Source organism: Panthera pardus, unplaced genomic scaffold (assembly GCF_024362965.1).
Source record: "Panthera pardus isolate Hobbes unplaced genomic scaffold, ASM2436296v1 HiC_scaffold_6, whole genome shotgun sequence".
Taxonomy (NCBI): domain Eukaryota; kingdom Metazoa; phylum Chordata; class Mammalia; order Carnivora; family Felidae; genus Panthera; species Panthera pardus.
In genome coordinates this window covers 19687613-19706859 of record NW_026526991.1, presented here as the reverse complement: position 1 = coordinate 19706859, position 19247 = coordinate 19687613, and the positions used below count along the sequence as shown (strand labels likewise).

General features: G+C 42.4%; 1 protein-coding gene across 1 annotated transcript in view; it reads left to right on the top strand.

Moving 5' to 3' along the window:
• DRAM1 (DNA damage regulated autophagy modulator 1) overlaps nt 1-14406 on the top strand; it is a 60523-nt gene extending 46117 nt beyond the window's left edge. Inside the window, exon 8 of the transcript XR_008419413.1 lies at nt 14282-14406. The gene's annotated coding sequence lies outside the window, so the exon portion shown is untranslated. The remainder of the gene's footprint in view (nt 1-14281) is intronic.
• The last annotated feature ends 4841 nt before the right edge of the window (nt 14407-19247 follow it).

Sequence of the window (19247 nt, the reverse complement as noted above, 5' to 3'; positions counted from 1 at the left end):
TATTATAGTTGTGTGCAAAACATGACCACGGGGTGTTACACAGAGCTCTTGTTACAAGATGAGGGCTCTGAGTGCTGTTTCCCGTCGATGATGTTATTCAGCAGGATGGCTCACATGTTGAAATTTGAAACTCTTTGGGTGAAGAATCCCTCTGCAGGCTGTACCAGATGTTGCTTGTGTAGCTCCCTAAGCACAGAAAGATGAGTTAATCCTTGAATTATTCTGAACTTACATCAAACTCAGAGGCTTTGATCCAATGAGCCATGGCAATAAAAAACAAGGCTATCAGAAGAGCTGTGGGTGGTAGTCCTGTCTCTGAGAAAGGAACGGGGCCACTGGCTGACGGCTGCATTCCAAAAGGCCTCCAGATGCAGAGAGCCATGAGCAGAGGGCCTGACTTAGTGTGATGTTGTGAAAATCCTGCACTTGAAACACATGTAGTCATAAACAAAAACTTCCTCACCCTCTAAAGACCCTGCAGAAGTATCACCCCCTCCAACATGCTTCCCCTGGTTCCAGGCTCACTGATCCCACTTACCTTCTTTTATCCTCATCATCCATAACACGTAGCTTGACACTTGGTTGTTCTACAAATACACAGTTTTCTCTCCCCAGTTATATGGTAAGTTCCTAAAGGTCCTAAACCAAAAAAAAAAAAAAAAAATATATATATATATATATATATATATATATAAATACAAAATAATTATTTTGTATTTTTGTATTTCTGAATGCCTAGCACTCTTAAGAGATACCATCGTCATCTTTTCATCCCTAAATCTAGCACAGCACCTGGCAGGTAGCAGATACTCAGTAAGTGAGTAAATAGGTACTTAGTAAATGAATGGAATTGATTGACAGCTAAGTTGAGTTGGCAATCAATAAGAGAAGATGTAACAGGCATTTCTTGCTTTGTTTGCCCAGCACCTCACCCCACCCCCTTTCTTCCAGAAGTTTCCTCTCCCTTATCCCCATCTTTGTGGTTCCCACAGGATCTGCTATGTTGTTTCATGACCCCGTGGAGTTTACCTGACTCCAACTGCTTCAGTGAGTCCTTCCCTAGAATTTTTCAACTTGGAACCATAAAGAATGTTAAGATAGCTTTTTTTTTCCCTTTTCCTGATGACCAAAGCTATGAAACGTACTGTTTGTTAGCGAGCTCTTTGCCCCCATGTTTTTCACCACATGAAGAAAGCTGATCATTAGCTTGGATGAAGAATGAAACTAATGAAGAGAGTGAATGGACAGACAGAGACAAGAAGAATAAAAAGGAAACCTGATGGTTTTGAGTTCCTGGTTTCAGTTGTTCCCATGCCTCAGGCACATTCCTGTCTCTGGGTTTCACAGAGATCACATTATCCCTTATAATAACCCCCTCGTTTGCTTAAATGAGTTTGAGTTAGGTCTCTCTGTCACTGGTAACCACATAAGTCCTAACTAATACAGAAGTCCCTGCTTTGTGGTAGACACTCCATAAAGAAGAATGGATGAATACAACCTCATTAGGCCAAATTATGATGTTTTACAAGCAGGCATTTTTCAAAACTTCCCATCCTTATTTGTGGCTTTAATACATATCTCTTTGATACCCCTCCTTCTACTAACCACCCCCAGAGATAGCTCAGTTCTGAATATAGAGGAGGCACATGCTATATACATGGCAGCTAGTTTCTGGTGAGTTGCTTCTTCGTTTTTCATTTTCAATGACAATTTAATCCGTGAGTGCATTTGTTGAGAATCTAAGATGTTTGGGGCTGCACTGCCATCTGTGCATGATGGAAGACATTTGTAACAACTTTCTAAAGTGCACATAGAGTGACGGGTTTTGAACGGCAGCCATGAACTCAACATGAAAGGATGGTCTTCACGAGCAAAGGGAAAGAGCCTTTGAATAGCTCCATGGTAGACAAGATGGTACTAGAAACTTACTGGCGTCCACATTTTCTGGACTTCAGATTCAGGCACATGGCCCAGGGCATATGAGGGAATTTATGGGAACAATGGGACAGCTTGCTTGATGTTGGGTCACCAGCTCAGCAGCTCTGGTCACCATATTTATAGAGCTCATCTTTAGCATCAAACCTTTCTCTAGACAGGCTGGTCTGCTTACCGCCACACAAATGGCCATGTGGGTTTTATCCTTAACATTTTCTCGGAAAACTCCTGGTGCCAGATACCTCTTCCTGCCTTACTTCCTGTCCTTTCATTCATATCAAACCCATCCCCCAAGTGCCTCTGTCCTATCTCCTCCAGAAATGACTGTTCTATCTAATCTGCCACACGTGACATTTTATTCATCCTAAGAATGGCATGTACCATATAACCTCATATCCACACTCCCCTACTCATGAAAAACATCACTAATTGATATGGGTGCCCCTTCCCTCTAAGGCTGGTAGGAACATCAGAATTCTCAACATAGAACTTGAGGCAGACAGTACAAGCTCAGTGTGGTTTGTAAGCAGCATGAAACCTAGTTGCTATCTCTGATCCATCCCCTTATATTGTTATTTGAGGTTTTGGGATGTACCTTTGTAAATTTATATTTTAGTTACTATACAGTGCAATATTGGTTTCAGGAGTAGAATTCAGTAATTCATCATTTACATATAATACCCAGTGCTCATCACAACAAGTGCCCTTCTTAATACCCATCACCCATCTAGCCCATCTCCCACCCACCTCCCTCCATCAACCCTCAGTTTGTTCTCTATCACTACAGTCACTTGTGGTTTGTTTCCCTTTCTTCTCTCTCTCCCCATATGTTCATCTGTTTTGGACGTGCTTGTTTTCTTTCTTGCTCCAATATAACAGCAAATATTTATTGAACGCTTATATGTGCTGGCATTGTGCTAACCATTTTACATGTATTTTCTAATTCAGTCCTCAAAACAATCCTGTGAAAGTATTAGTATATAATACCCTCAATCCTGTGAAGATATCTGCATTTTATAGGTGGGGAGTCTAAGTGTTATATTTATTTATTAAATTGGTTTTTTATTTTATTTATTTAGTTTTTATTATTTTATTTTTTAATTTACATCCAAATTAGTATATGTTAAATTGATTTTTAAATAAAAATTGTATATATTTACAGTGTACAACATGATTATTTGATACAAACACACACACACATATAATGAAATGGTTACTGCCTTCAAGCTAATTAACATATCTTTTCCTTTCGTGGTTACATTTTGTTGTTGTGAGGAGAGCATCTGAAATCTACTCTGTTAGCAAGTTTATAATATTTGTTACAGTATTATTAAATATAGTCACCATGGTATACATTAGGTTTCTACACTTATTCATCTTACATAACTGAAAATTTGTACCATTTGACCAACATCTTATTTCCTCCACCTCCTGTCCCTGGTAACCACCATTCTATTCTTTGCTTCTATATATTCAATTTTTTAATAAGTGACATCATTCAGCTTTTTTCTTTCTGTGTCTGGCTTATTTCACTTAGCACAATGTCTTCTGGGTTCAGCCACGTTGTTGCAAATGTCAACATGTCTTTTTGAAAGGCTGGACAATATTCCATTATATATATCTCACAGTATTTATATATACAAATACATGGTGGTTTCTTTTTCAAAATTTTTTTTTAAGTTTTAAAATTTATTTTGAGAAGTAGACAGAGAACATCCCAAGCAGGCTCTGCCCTGTCAGTGAGGAGCCTGATGCAGGGCTCGAACTCACCAACTGTGAGATCATGACCAGAGCCAAAATCAGAGGCTCAACCGACTGAGCCACCCAGATGCCCTATATGGCAGGTTCTTAGTCCATTCATCTGTTGATGCACACTTAGATTGTTTCCATATCTTGACTATAAAAGATAATAAGTAACTTGTCCAAATACACACAGCCAGAATATGGCAGAACCGGAACTTGACTTCCAAACATTTGCTCTTAACCAACGTGGTGTATCATGTTGCTCTTCTTTGTATCATCCAACTAGCGCAGAGCTGTGTGCCTAATAAATATTTGTTGAATATAGGGGCACCTGGGTGGCTCAGTCAGTTAAGCTTCTTACTCTTGGTGTCGTCTCAGGTCATGATCTTACAATTCATGAGATTGAGCCCCACGTTGGGCTCTGTGCTGCCATCGCAGAGCCTCCTTGGGATTCTCTCTCCGTCTCTCTCTGCCCCTCCCCTGCTTGCTCTTTCTCTCTCTCTCTTAAAATAAACATTAAAAAATAAAAATAAAATAAAATAAATATTTGTTGAATATAGGGTTTTTATAAAACAATAAAGTTTTTCACAAGAGACAGAAATTGAATTGAAAATACCAGAAACAAATTCTCTAGCGAGAGTTGGAGTATACTTGAAAGGAGCCTACTTCACTTTCCCAGTATCCTTGGCTAAAGGCAGTGCCCTTCCCCATTCCACAAATACACATGCTTTATGAAAACAGAAATGCTAAAGATCAACTCTGACAGGGGTGCTCTAGGGAAGAAGCCCCTCTGGGAGCTTGAGAACCTCCCAACGGATCCTCAGGATGGCTCTGTTAACCACCCAGTCACTGGCACCTCCCTGGGGCTCAGTTTCCAAATTTTCAGAATGATTCATTTAGACTGGATCACCACTACCCAAGTGTGTTTCTTGGGATATTGGCCCTACAAGAAATTCAAATAAAAAGTAGTTGTATTTTCAAGTGCTAATGGGAAATTGCATTTCTCCTTGGAGATACATAATCCGTAATTAAAGGGTCTGAGTAGTCCAGCAGGAAAGAACCTGCCTATTTAACGTTTACTTAATGGCTATTTAACTTCGCATTGCCTAGTCCCCTTTGGTTTCACATAACTGCTAATATATCTCAGAGCTAATACACTTAGGAAAAAAAAAAGTTAAATATTTTCTAAAGCTCCTTCGTAACATTCTGTAAGTCTCTAAAGTAATATAACTTGACTATAAACTTCCCTCAGTGAATTAAAGATGGAATCACACCGTTTCAAGTTTTTGGGATTTCTTTGTCAGAAACGTTGAAAGGGTGTTTAGATGACCTATCCAGGTTTAGCAGTTCAGGCTGCCCTGTGTGTTTCCTGAAGGGGACAGTAGGGGGCACTAGTGGACTGCAGTAAAGGCCACCCCTCCACAAACCCCAGGAGAAGCGGCCAACTGAAGTAGCAACCAGCCCAATTCCTTTTCCAGCTGAAAGGAAAGCTACTGAGAGCCAACTCCTCTCCCTTTTGAGTCTCTCTCTTTCTCCTTTAGAGGAAATACTGGGATCGAATCAGGATAGATAACATTGTATGTGTGCCCTTTACCTTCAGAGATAGAAATCATTTAAGACAACTCTTTTCAACTGCTTTTCATTGATTGTGTTCATTTTGGGGCAGCTACACTTGACAATGGAAGTTATTATTGGACTAAACATAGAGCCTCTGAGTTGAAAAAGGAATTCTTTCCTTCATCAATTCTCTCATCTCAAAAAAAAAAAAATGTACAGGTGAAGAAAAGAAAAAAACTTTGTTCAGATGTAAGTTCTTTTTTAATTTATATTTTCTCTCTGAACTTCGGGTGTAAGGCTTACACAGGCAAGTGTAAGAGGCTTGGGGGGAAATGGAGATACATAACTTTTTCCCACTTATCGTCATTTTCCTGTGAAGTAGAACAACTCAGGCAAGCCTCCTTAACCTGGGCAAACACAAGAGATTGGGGTGATCTAAGATGATATTGTCATTTTTCCTACATCCTCCCTCATTGTTAACTCCCTGCTTCCCACCCCCCCATGCTGTCCCTGCAAGAAGTCCCCCTCTTAGGAAAGAAATACTACATAGACTTAAAAAATGTTTTCTTCATGAAAAAGTGTAAACACAATTCAGGAGTATAGCCTACAGAAAGGAACAGAAGGCAGAAATACTACTTTTCACCGGTAGAAATTCTCTGCCTTCTGGCTTAGAGGAACTTTGAGCTTGAAAGTCCTCAGCATCCCCCTCAAACCCATCCCTTTATTGTGTACTCCAGGGGCCCTGAGACCCCAGGCCATGCAGGGAGGTGTACCAGCTGGCCGATGTCTGTCGTTCCAATGGCCTCCCGCTGGATCCCAGTCCCAACCCTTTAGGAGATAATAGGTGCTCATCTCTGTAGGCAGCAAAGTGCACCAATCAACGGCCACACGCCACACTGATTGTATCTGTGGTGTGGACTGTCTTGTTTGTGACAACACCATTCTTGCCCAGTGAGAACAGGGGAGAAAATGGCAGGTGAGAGGGGGCTGCTGGGCCAGCAAGCAAAGCCTGGTTTGTCTGATTTCTGACCCATCTCTACTACTCACCTCTGTCAGAAAGTAATGCTGGGAAGAGCTCAGAAGCTCAATAAGCAGTTTAAGCTCTTTGGAAAATTCCTAGTGCTTTGAATTCCAGGAAGTACTGAATCATAAAGTCACAAAAGAGGAAAGGATTTATGAGAAAAGGATGAAATGAATATGTATTGAATGCCTCCCATATTATTGGATGTATTTTTCAACTTCATAGTCAGAGGTAGGCATCCTGTGATCCTCTCTGTGGATTGGGGGAAAAGAGGATCCCACAGGTGGAGGAGGTGGGCCCAAATCACTGGGTTTATAAGCTAGGATTTGAACTCAGGTCTGTTTTCACTGCTCAGAACCGTTATACCTTTACTTTTTGTGCTCACCTCCTGTTTTCTACCAGGGTGATGCTCAGACCATATCCTCTATGTGTGATTTTTTTCCTACACTCTTTTCAAATCTGTATAGATAACAGTATTCTGCAACCACATTTGTGTCTGCCTTTCACAATCAGCGTGAGCAAGTTCTTCCTAGCATCTAACTTACATACCCCCCAAATGCAGTGAGAGCTACTGGCCCTGCCCTCAGGGAACATGGAAGAAAGATGGCTACAGCATTCCAGTTAGCAGCGGCTTCCCAGTCCTGCTTCCAAATTGCTTCTGTTAAAAGAATCTGCAATTCAAAACACATGCCCTGTCATGAAGCCTCACCCTGTCCCAGATGCTTGACTCCTGTTTGGTCCCTCTTATTTTTTTATTAAAAAAAATTTTTTTTTTTTTGTAGTTTATTTTCTGAGCGAGAGAGAGAGAGCAGGAGAGGGGCAGAGAGAGAGAGACAGAGAGAGAGAATCCCAAGCAGGCTCCACACTGCCAGTGCAGAGCATGATGTGGGGCTCAAATCCATGAACCGTGAGATCATGACCCGAGCTGAAATCAAGAGTCAGATGCTTTACCTACTGAGCCACCCAGGTGCTCCTCTTTGGTCCCTTTTAGAGTGAGCCTGAGGGGGCACCTGGGTGGCTCAGTTAAGTGTCTTTCAGCTCATGTCATGATCTCATGGTCTATGAATTCGAGTCCCGCATCGGGCTCTGTGCTGACAGCTCAGAGCCCGGAGTCTGCTTTGGATTCTGTGTCTCCCTCTCTCTGCCCCTCCCCCCCTCGCATTCTGTTTCTCTCTCTCTCTCAAAAACAAAATAAAAACATAGAGTGAGCCTGAAACATCACTCAGAATCAGGCCCCAGATCGCAACAAGGTGGATCAAGGCTTTTCCCGTACTCCCGTTGCTGTGCTGAGGCCCTGGGCAGATCCCTTTTTTTTCAAAGTATGTTCTAGGGCTAGCATTTTTTGTGATCACATACAAAGGCTTACTTGCATCCAAGCTGTGAGGGACCAGAAAGCAAAGTTTCTTACACTGGGAATTTGGGTACTTTATTCTTTACAAATAAAAAAAAATCTAGCCTGGGAATCCCTTTGCAAAAATTATGTGTTTAGGACATGATAGGAATGCATAGCAGTACAACAACTTGCACTTAAGGTTTGTGGGAAAGGAAGGGAATTTGTAGGTAAGAGACCTGGGTGTGAATCTTATCACAGCCCCTTAGTAGCTGTGTGATCTTTGCATGTTAGCAAACCTCTCTAAACTTCCATTTTATTCTCTATGGAATGCAAGTAATAATACAGAACTCACAGGGATGTTGGAAAGATTCCTGTAAAGTGCTTTATAAAAATTTTAAAGATATTATTATTAGCGCTGTTGCCATTGCTGCAGCACTAAAAAAACAAGCCTCCCTCTGATTCAAGGGAAGAATAACTTTCAATCTTGCTACCTTGGGGCACACCTTTGTTCCAGATGTAGATTACCTTCCAGGCCTCCCAGATTTCATGTCTCATGTGTGTTAGCTCATTCTTACCTGGAAGGCAGATGGTATCTTTAGCATCCTCGTTTTACAGCTGGGGCAAAGAAGTGAAGCAAATTACCCATGGCTGTGAGCTAATAAGTGATAGAACCTAGGCAATCTCATTCCAGAATCCAGCTCCTAAGCACTATGTCATTTAAGATGCATTTTGGATATGAGTAGCAGAAACCCCAAATAACAGCGGCTTAAAATAGAAGTTTATTTCTCTCTTTTGTAAAAGTCCAGAGGTTGACAGTTCAAGACCAGATTAGAGTCTTGGCTCCACACAGTGCTCAGGGCTCCAGGCCCCTTCTCTCTTCTAGTACTCCTGATGTCTGGGAATAATGTCCCCAACATCCAAAATAGATGCTAGAGTTTCAGCCACTACATACACATTCCAAGCATCAGAATGGAGGACGGGATAGGAGAGAGAAGGGATAAAACACATGCCAGTTATGTATCGCAGACTGTTCCTGGTTGCGGCCATACGACATTTCTGTTTACTTCCCATTGATCATAGTAGCAAGGGGGTTGGAAAATGTAGTCATTATTCTGGACGGCTTTGTGGCCAGTTAAAAACTGGAGGACTTTATAGTTTGTGGGTTCCAGCCCTGCATCGGGCTCTGTGCAGACAGCTCAGAGTCTGGAGCCTGCTTCAGATTCTGTGCCTCCTTCTCTCTGCCCCTCCCCCACCCACACTCTGTGTCTCTCTTTCAAAAAAAATAAAAAACATGAAATTAAAAAAAAAAACTGGAAGATTTTATTACGGAAAGGGGAGAGGTAGTCAGAGGTTATGTGGATGTATGGAGGAGGGGGAGGAGATACCAAGACCCTACAGTTCACCACTCTAATCGCTGTGTTATTCTCCAATTTGAACAGGTGACAAGGGAAGGCAGGGCTGTCCCCTGAAAACCACCAGTTATGGCCACTGAATGGCCCTCTGAAGCCCCATAAGAGGCATTCCTAGAATACAATGCAAGTGTCCGCTTTGGTGGTAGACTTGAGGCTGCTTTCTGTCTGAGACCCATTAGCTCATTAGGTTAAAATGGGGGTGGGTGGCTTTTGATTCATGTCTCCAGCAAGTCCAGAAAGAGGAGGTGGGGTAAGAGGACACTGGGACAGAACACAGGCCGAGTAGCCCTTGGCTGGCTTCTCTAAACCTCCAGAGAGATCCTGGATACCACACACTGGAAAGTAACTTTGTTTCCAAAATCCCTTCCCATATGCTATTTCTCTTGGAATGCACAATAAGATTGTGGTAGGGGTTGCTTTGCTCCCTATTTTGCCAATGAAGAAAAGGAAGTCAGAATCCCCCTGTGATATTCAGCAGGATGAGGTCTTAGAATCTGTCTTTTCACAAGAGTGCCAGGTAATTCTTATGTTCAAATAACTTTGAGAAACACACTCAGGGCGCTGAGTGATATGAAAGGGTCACATCTAGGGTGGCAGATGAACCAGGAAACCATAGACTCCATGTGATGTTGAGTTATGTCTTTCATCATCACTGCTGTATCTCTACCAGCACATTGTAGGTACTCAGTAAATACTTGATGAAAGAATGAATGGAGACGAGTTTAGGGATCCAGCCTTTCCTTTAGTGCCATGGGATAATCCTAGAATGAGCTCACATTTTTCATGCTTAGTGCTGACAAGGTAGGAGACAAATGCTATTAAAACCTCCATTTTAGAGATAGAAACTGAAGTTGAATGACTTTCCCAAGGTTACATAGATAGCAAGCAATAGAACCAGGATTCAAACTCAGGCTCTCAAATATCATGCTTTCTTGTTTCTCTAATAGCGAATAACTATTCCATGGCAGTAGATTTATCACAGCTCAAATCATTCCCCATGAAACAGAAAAAGTCTGTTCTATAGATATATAACAGTTAACCTAATACACAGATGTGAGTCCTGTCATTTGACACCAGTGTTATAGAAGAGTTCTACTCTGCTTCATATACTCCTTGCTAACATTGAAGTGCCAAACTACATTGGCGGAGAGGAACGTATATTGACCTCCAATGTTTACTTTGCTTGTGAGCACACATCTGTTTTTGTTAATGGGGATGAGGGCAATCAGAGCAAACTCTCAGAAGCAGACATTCTTGACATGGAATTCACTCCCAGTCCTCGAAGTTTTATCATCCTTCAGGCTTGAGAGCAGGTTGTCAGTTTAGACAGTGGCCTGTTGAACCTAGAAGCTTCTGGACTCTTCAGTTCTTTGAAAAGAGGCATTGTTTTTCCAGGGCCTTTAGCTGAAGTTGAATTGTAAGGAGATGTGAGATTTTGTGTTGGAGTAATTACATCCAAAAAAACTCCAGGTAGACTTAGAGGAGTAAAACAACTTGTGGGGGGCGGCAGGGGTGGGGGGCATCTAACAGCTCTTCTGTTTTCCAGCAACAAATTCTAAGTACAAAATCTGACCCCTTTCCCAATTTGCCTTCGCAGGGGCCCCCCATTCCTCTACTTTTTTTATCCACTGCCCCAGCTGTAGCATGTGTGGGTGAGGGGAGGTTGACCACATCGGAAATGGTTTCCATTTCCTTCCTTTGCTGACATTCTTTTATAGAAGACACAACACACAGATTGCAAAGGCAAATGTTGCCTCATAACATGTTTGGCACCAGCGGCCTTTGTGTGCTTTCTTGCAAGTTCTTCATTGTCTTAGATGCAGGCAATGTCCTTGCACCCACTGACCACCATATCATGGGAGCACATAGCCCAATGGGTGCTCGGTTAGTGGGTTTCACGAAGACTGCTTTGTGACTCAGCTGCCTTACCTTAAAAGAAGTTGTTGACAGGACTACATGCTCCTTGGAGGCAAATGACTGTGACTGGGTTTGGGGATCCACCCCACCAACCCAAAGGATGAGAACAGTTGTCAATTCATTGACTGTTAGAAGATATGTCCCGTGACATCTGGTGGAAATGGGAGGTGTGGATACAGAGGGCCTTGAAAGTAAATCTATCCATGAAGTTCATAGTCTGTTCACAGTCTGACTTTGTATTGCTTTTATAACTCACTAAAAATGTGATTTCCTTGATTACAGAAGAAATGTGATGGCTTATGGTTCAATACTCTAAATGTAATTTCATAGACTTTGGACATTTATATTATGCTTCTAACACTTACATTGTTCATCTTTTGAGATGTCTGCTCATTCCATTGGGAAAAGCTTTATGTAATATGTACATATAGCCTCGTGTCATCCCAGACACCTCCCTTCACTTCCTACTCCCCACATGCCACACATAAGCTTTCTCAAGTCATAACTCTGCCAAATAAAAGGAACTGGAGATCTGCATCCTGCTTTTCTGTGGTGCTAACAGAATGTGATACTGGGCAGGCAACAGGTGGTTAAAGATTGAGCAGAAGGGCACTTGCATCCACTCTAATGCCTCTGAGATAGATGGACCTGAATACGGTATGTGTAAGTGTGAAAACGGGACACTACCTTCAAGGCTGTGGGAACCCAGATGGCCTCACCCCTTCATAAAGTTTCCCCTGCACCTAGCTTGGAGGGAGATAAGGCACCAGTACAGAGCCTCACAACCTTTATGATGCCCAGCCATGGCTTGAAGTTCCCTACCATCTAAGCAAAGGAAAAGAAACTGGGGAAAATGCCTGGCATTGAGCTTCCTCCCAATTTTGTCCTGTGTGGCACTGAATTTGGATTTAATTTAATATAGAAAAATAAAGATATCTTATCAGCTACACTCTGAGTACTGTGTAAGAATTATTGACAGTTAATATATGTAAGACAAAGTGAACCTCAATCTGCAAAGAAATTCAAATGAGATTTTTCTCCCATTAGATTAGCAAAGATGCTTTTATTGATTTTTATTTATTTTTCAAGGTTTATTTACTTACTTTGAGAAAGATAGACAGAGAGAGCAAGCAGGGGAGGGGCAGAGAGAGGGAGAGAAGGAATCCTAAGCAGGCTCCACACTGCACAGAGCCTGATGCAGGACTTGATCTCATGAGCCGTGAGATCATGACCTGAGCTAAAATCAAGAGTTGGATGCTTAACCAACTAATCCACCCAGGCGGCTCACAAAGATGCTTTTAAAAGTCCACACTTAGATGCTGAATGAGGGTGAAGAGCAATGGGTGTGCTTATGTACTTTCATTGGACTTATAAATTAGTATAATCCTTTGGCTCTTAATTGGGTCTTTATTAAGAGGCCTAAATTTTGACAGCAATTCTTCCACCAATCTACCATAATGAAATAATCAGTAACTTGGGTAAACTTTATACACAAAGATGTTCATGGTAGTTTTATTTTTAGTTATCATGAAGGTGATATGATGCATTAGGTAACAATGTGACACTGATGATAAGAAAATGGTTAAACATTATGGCACATCTGTAAGATTTCATACTGAGGTAGTCATTAAGACTTTTAAAAAGATATCATGGCTCCTTCCCAGATGAAATTAGATATAGACGTGTACAAGTCAGTTCTTGTTGTATAACACATCACCTCAAAATTTGGTGGCTTAAGATGTTCTCAAAATCTGGGAATTGGGCGGATGGATGGTTTCTCTGGTCTGGGCTGGTTGGAGCTTGATGGCTGAGAATGGCCTCACTTACATATCTGGGATTGCTAAAGCAGCTGGAACAGCATGGCCTCTCTCTCTCTCCATGTGATCTGCCATCCTCTGCATCAACCTTGGATTGTTCTAAAAGCATTAAGACAGGCACCTCGGTGGCTCGGTTGGTTAAGTGTCCCAACTCCTGGTCTCGGCTCAGGTCGTGAGATCAAGTTGTGAGATCGAGTTTGTTCTGCACTGACAGCACAGAGCCTGCCTCGGATTCTCTCTCTACCTCTCTCTCTGCTCCTCTCCCGCTCCTTCTCTCTCAAAATAAATAAACTAAAAAAAAAAAAAAAAAAAAAAAAAAAAAAGCATTAAGAGAGATCAAGCCTCAATGCACAAGCATATTTTAAGCCTCTGCTTAGATTTGTTACTGTCCCATTGGCCAAAGTAGGTTACATGGGCAAGCTGAGTTGAGGGATAGAGAAGTAGACTCAACCTCCTGATTGGAAGATCTGCAAAATATTGTGTCCATTTAAAAAATATGCCATGCCACATGACTTGATTTGGATAATAAAATGTGAAAACTTTGGGGGAAGAAGCCGTAAGAGCCAATGCATCCTTTCCTATATTCTCCTTTCCTTCTTACGCAATAGCCAGATACACTTGAGATGGTAGCTGCTCTACTTGCCTTGGTTCCAGAATGATCAAGATGAGCAGAATTTCCATGCCAAATTGCACTGGACATATGGCTTGACTAAGAAATAAACTTTTGTGGTTTGAAGCTATGCAACAAAATTACCTTTTTTTGTTATTGTTACAAAACCTAGCCTAGCCAAACTAATACAATAATTGTACAGGAATTAAAGTGATATATATATATATATATATATATATATATATATATATATATATATATAATTTTTAATGTTTATTTTTGCGAGAGAGAGAACAGAGCACGAGCAGGGGAGGGGCAGAGAGAGAGGGAGACACAGAATCCAAAGCAGGCTCCAGGCTCTGAGCTGTCAGCACAGAGCCCCCTGTGGGGCTGGAACTCACGAACCACGAGTCAGGTCCTGACGTGAAGTCGGATGCTCAACTGACTGAGCCACTCAGGTGCCCCTAATGTGATATTTCAAAAGAATGATTTGGGGGCACCTGGGTGACTCAGTCGGTTAAGCATCTGACTTTGGCTTATGTCATAATCGCACAGTTCATGAGTTCAAGCCCCTCCCCTGCTCTCTCTCTCTCTCTCTCTCTGAAAAATAAACATTAAAAAAAATTTTAATGAAAAAATAAAAGAATGATTTTTAATGTAGGAAGAGGTTCATTATAAAATTCTGTATCAACCAGCAGCCTATAAAGCAGGTATATACTTGTATATGTTGTATAATCCTAAATTTGTGAAAACAAGTAAATGCATAGACACATTGCCTGGAAGGAAATACATCAAAGTGTTAACAGTGGTATTATAGGCAATTTTTATTTTATTCTTTCCTGTGTTTTCCAATTTATTTATCATCAGTGTATCTTATCATGATAGACAAAATTATTTTTTTTCAATCACTTGTCACCCTTCCCTCTCCATCATCAGGTCATTTACTGTGCCTCCCACGAGAAGATTTTAGGTCCCTACCTCATTGGATTTGGATTTAGCCATGTGATGTGCTTTGGCCAATTAAATGTGAGTAAACTTGGCATTCACCATGTTGGAGCAGAAGGTTTAAGATTCATCTTGAGGTTTGGCCAGTTCTCTTGCTCTTTCCCAGATATGTCCCATGTAGGGACTGCTCTTTTGGCCTGGGTCCTGAAGTGAGAAGACAGCAGAGCCTAGGGTGTGAGGTAATAAAAATATGTATGTATGGATCCCTGCTCCTGGTTCTTGTCAAAGAGCACCTAAAATCTTATAATTCCCTAAGTGATTGAAGCACTGGCAGCACCTTTTGTTTCGATATTTGGTCTTTGATCCCCATTCCTGACATTGAGCTCCTAAATGCCTTGGAATTTCCTAGGTGATAGCAGTGTCTTTGTTCTATGAGGTGACTCTTGGTGGGGGGCTGGTCACCAGAAAGACTGAGCCATGGTTAGAAGCTTGGAAGAGGGGAGAAGGGCTAGAAATGAGTTAATGATTGATCATACCCAGATGATGAGGCCTCCATAAAAAATCTCAAAAGTATGGGGGTACAGAGAGCTTCTGGATCAGAGAACACTTGGAGGCACTGGGAGAGTGGCATGCTCAGAGAGAGCATGGAGGTTCTGTGCTCCTCCCCATGCCCTTATCCATTCATCTGCATCCTTTATCACATCCTTTTATAATAAACTGATAAACAGGAAGGACACTGTTTCCTGAGTTCTGTGAACCACTCTAGCAAATTAATTCTGAGGAGCGGGTGGTGGGAACCTCTGACCTATACCTGATCGGTCAGGAGCCCAGGTGAGAACCTGGACTTGTACTGGCATCTGTGGCGGTGGTAGTAGAGGTGGTCTTGTGGGACGGAGCCTTCACCTGTGGGATCTGATGCTGTCTCTAGGACGATAGTGTCAGAATTGAGTTGCATTGTAGGATGCCCAGCTGGTGCCACAGAATTGCTTGGTGCAGGAAGCCCCCCCACATCTGGTAGCAGAAGTGAATGTGGTGGTAAGGATAAAGGGAGACACACAGCAGGAAGGGCAAGTTTTTCCTACTCACAGCCTGGCGAAAATCTTAGCCAATCTCAGCCTCCAGACAGCACGAAGAAGAAATAAACCATTGTCTTGTCAGTTGCTGAGATTTGGGGGGTTTGTTAACACAGCAAACCTAGAAAAATTCCTTTTTTACTTTAAAAGACATACTTAAAAATATGGCCATCAGTTACTCGTAAGTCACCAAATTCCAAGTCCGACCTGTACACCATACTGCTTTCTTCTTTATCCCACGCCGTTCTCTCTTTTGCCTCCCCTTTCAGTTACAAGGTAGACTTCTACAAAGACACGTTGTCCTGAAACAAAAAGATCCAAATCTGCCCCAGTCCTCTTATAAAGGCACATTCCCATTTGCTGGGGATGTACCAGGGTTGCCACACTTTTGAACCCAAGGACAGGTGAGAAAGTAGCTCATCTTTTCTTTAGTAATATTTTAGCTCTGGCAGAGTATGGCATGATTCAGAAGTCACCAACCAGCACAGAATTTTTGTCATTCCATATTAAAATAGGAGTGTTTCATCCAAAACCTGACTGGGGGTGTTCATAAACCACATGTAGAGGGGTTGATCATTTACACACAATATACTCATTTCTTCAAAGAAAATGTGGTTTTCTTATTTTTCTAGAAAACTACCTAAGCTGCCTTATGAGCCCCATCCTGCTGAGTAATAAGGAAACTTAGATTTAAGTACCTCAGTGTCTGTTCCCTGTCTTTTCCTCCAGAATGCTTATTAAGTACACAGATTTGCTTATTGTATGGCTGTGGTGGTGAGCAGGTGGGAACTCAGATCCCTGCTATTCCTTGGATCTTCACTGTCTTCGAAGAAATTATTTCCTGGTGTACCTGGTTATGCCTTGCTTTGCTGCTACCTTCTGTGGACATCTGGGGCTAGAATACTCCAGGTCTGCTGTTTCTCACCTCAGTCAGGGCCTGGAGTCCTGGTTAACTTGCCTCATCTCAGTTTTCTGGGGTTGCCTATTTCTTTGAAGGGTAGACGGGATTCCCATTTGAGTTCCAGCTTAGGTGATCTGCCCTACAGGCCCCACTTTGGTAACTCTCCACTGAGTTTGCCAGCAACACCATCAACTACCTTCTGTGTCCTTCACTGGGTCCTTAAAGGACTCCTGGGTAATCTGCATGCTAGATGGGAGCTGAAGTTGCCTCACCTCATGTGGCAGCCCAGGCTGGTAGAGGGGGGCACTCTGTTTCTTTCCAATTGCTACCCTTGTGCAGAAGAGGAAAGATACGAGCTAGACTTCCTGCCCTTGGCCTTGGGTGAAGGTCATGGAAGGAAGTGGGCCACAGCCCAAAAATTGGAAATGAGAGCTCTGTGGGCTCCTCAAACCGGAACAAGATTCTCTCCTGCTTCTCTGAGAGCCATGCTTGGGCCATGTTTGGGAGCATATTTCCCATCTGTTTTTCATTTCCCCAGCATAGAATGTGGGAGGCCAGGATCACACAACATTCTCTTCTCATTCCCCAGATGCCTCTGAACTCTCTTCCTTGAATTTTTTGTTCCGACCCATGCTGAATTACTTGAATGGCTCCCAGCACACACCATGCTCTTTTATCCTTATGAGCCTATGCCTGTGCTGTTTTCTCTGCCCAGATTGCCCCTGCAACACTCATTTCTCTTGAAAACTTCTACTTCTCCCCCAAGACACTGCCCAGGATTCTTCCTTCAACATGCTCACTTCCCTCTTGGCAGTTTGTACCACAAACTTCACTAAAGAGATATTTTGGTGTCTGTCTTCATCATGAGAGCTTAAGGCACTAAGGCTCAGGGATCCCAGCTGGGACATCTTCGTTGTCCTGATGGCTGGCACAGAAAACATGTTCAATGAATGTTGGTTTAAAAAATTAAATCTTGATAAATCTTGGTAAAGGGTGAAAAGTGTATCTCTCAGCATCTCAAGATCTGTGAATCTGCAATTATCTCAAGGTAAAAAGATTTTCTTAAAAACACCTTAATGAGAAAAACCAATTATTCTATAAATCTCCCTGGCTACCCACTGGGAGAGGACCAGAGTTTAAAAATCCAAGGTCTTTACGAAGTTGTCATTTCCAAATGGGGGATGGATAGCTCAAGCTCTTAGTAGTCAGGTGTCCTGTACCCCACTTGCCCTCAGAACAATCAAGCCCTGAATGGCTTTGAGGGAAGGTGAGACACCGGCCAGCACATACAAATTATAACAATTATAAAAAGGAGCTCTCTCAGGCAGAGGAATTGGGAAAAATCGACTCCTTTTGGCTTCCTCCCTCCAGGAAGCTAAGAGAGGTGTATAAACAAGCTAAGAGAGGTGTATAAACCCAAGTTAAGTATCCCCCCCCCTGCTCCAGGCCTGCACTTGTGTGTAAAGACTAACCTGAACACAGCAGCCCCAGCCTGAATATTTCCCTAGGTTTGCCATCTAACTTCAAAGGGCCAATGGCTGTGTTTCCAGGCACTTGGACTGCTTGCTTGTGTTGAAATATTACTTGTGGGTATAAATATATTGTGGGTAATATAGATATATATATGTTCTGTTAACTTTCTTAGATGAATCAGTGTGAGTAAAAAGTGGGTTGTTTATTCTCCACAAAAATTAGTACATTAATTCCCCTTTAGTGAATATCTCCTCCTTTTGGGTTTGTTCCTAGTGCGAGTTCTTATCAGATACAGTCATCTGTGGGGGCTTTTTTCCCTGAGGAGTGAAAGTGAGGGTCTAGAAGCCAGCGTGGGCCCCCTTTATGAGTGGCCCTCCAGGAATTTACTAATCTAGGCAGAAGTATGCATTTTATACAGTATGCAGATTATAATCTGCCACCTGGAGTTGCAATGCTGTGACAGTCTGTCAAAGTCCCTTCTTTCCTCAAGTGTCTCGAAGGGTATTGCATCCTTACTGCCTTTGAGTTCTTTTCCATGAGACTGTGAACTACTTGTGCAGAGGGACCTTGAGTTCTTCACATCTGCATGCTGGCTAATTTCCTGGGGTCTGATGCTGTCATGCCAAGGTGGCAGACACACACCTTACTAGTGATGTGCAGCAAGAAGTGAAGTATGGTTTATTGGAGAAGCTTCCACCTTAGAGGCCGCAGAACCCTGGGCTCCCATCATCCAACAGAGAGATGTGTGCTTGACTGACCAGGGCTGAATGTCCCCCCGGGAAATGGCTCCAGGGAAAGGACCTTGCCCTGTGCTGCTCTATGGATTTATAGGAAAAGGATGGCAGAGAACATATGGTATATGTTTTTTGTAAAATTTCTTTCAATGTTTATTCATTTTTGAGAGACAGAGAGAAACAGAGCACAAGCATGGGAAGGGCAAAGAGAGAGGAGACACAGAATATGAAGCAGGCTCCAGACTCTGAGCTGTCCGCACAGAGCCTGACATGGGGCTCAAACTCGCAAACCATGAGATCATGATCTGAGCCGAAGTTGGATGTTTGACTGACTGAGCCACCCAGGTGCTACCATATGGTATGCGTGGGACAGAGCCTCCAGAGATTAGCCTCTGGCATCAGCCTGTTCTTCCCTCAAGCTAACACAGACCTGCTAAACCAGCCTCTTGCTAAACTACCAATAGGATGGTTGAGATTTGTCTCTCCTCTGGCACCACATAGGTAATTTGGAATACAGTAAGCGTTGGATTAATAGGACTGCTATTGTTAGGAGCATGTTCATGTTTATTTCATTTAAATTTGTTCTCCTTCCACACACTAGTTGTGGTAAGGCCCCTTAGAGGTCAATGAGCTGGGCGGGATCTTGGGGAATTTTCCATGCCTGCCCTCTTAATAGGGAAGGGGGTGGGAAGATTGACTAGAGAGGGTTCTTTTTGCACCTACATCCCCAGGATGGAAACCAAGCAAACTTCTCTTTCATGCTGGGTAGAAGACAA